This window comes from Fukomys damarensis, unplaced genomic scaffold (assembly GCF_012274545.1).
Source record: "Fukomys damarensis isolate Sample0158 unplaced genomic scaffold, DMR_v1.0_HiC HiC_scaffold_4, whole genome shotgun sequence".
Lineage (NCBI taxonomy): Eukaryota > Metazoa > Chordata > Mammalia > Rodentia > Bathyergidae > Fukomys > Fukomys damarensis.
In genome coordinates this window covers 40,927,147-40,927,589 of record NW_022900916.1, presented here as the reverse complement: position 1 = coordinate 40,927,589, position 443 = coordinate 40,927,147, and positions in this window count along the sequence as shown.

The following is a 443-nucleotide window of genomic DNA, read 5'->3' as shown; positions in this document are numbered from 1 at the left end:
GAAAGATACAACTAAAAAGGAGAACTACAGACCAATCTGCTTAATGAATATAGATGCAAAAATCCTTAATTAGATACTAGCAAATAGAATACAGAGGATTATTAAGAAGATCACCCATCCTGACCAAGTTGGATTTATTCCAGAGATGCAGGGGTGGTTCAACATATGAAAGTCAATCAGTGTAATACATTATATTAACAAAGTCAAGGACAAAAACCATATGATCCTCTCAATAGATGCAGAAAAAGCATTTGATAAAATTCAACACCCATTTATGATAAAAACCCTGCAAAAAATTGGAATAGATGGTCTATACCTCAATTTAATAAAGGCTATCTATGAAAAACCATCAGCCAACATCATATTGAATGGCCAAAAACTGAAAACCTTCATGTTAAAATCAGGATGTTAAAAGACAAGGATGCCCACTATCACCACTTCTG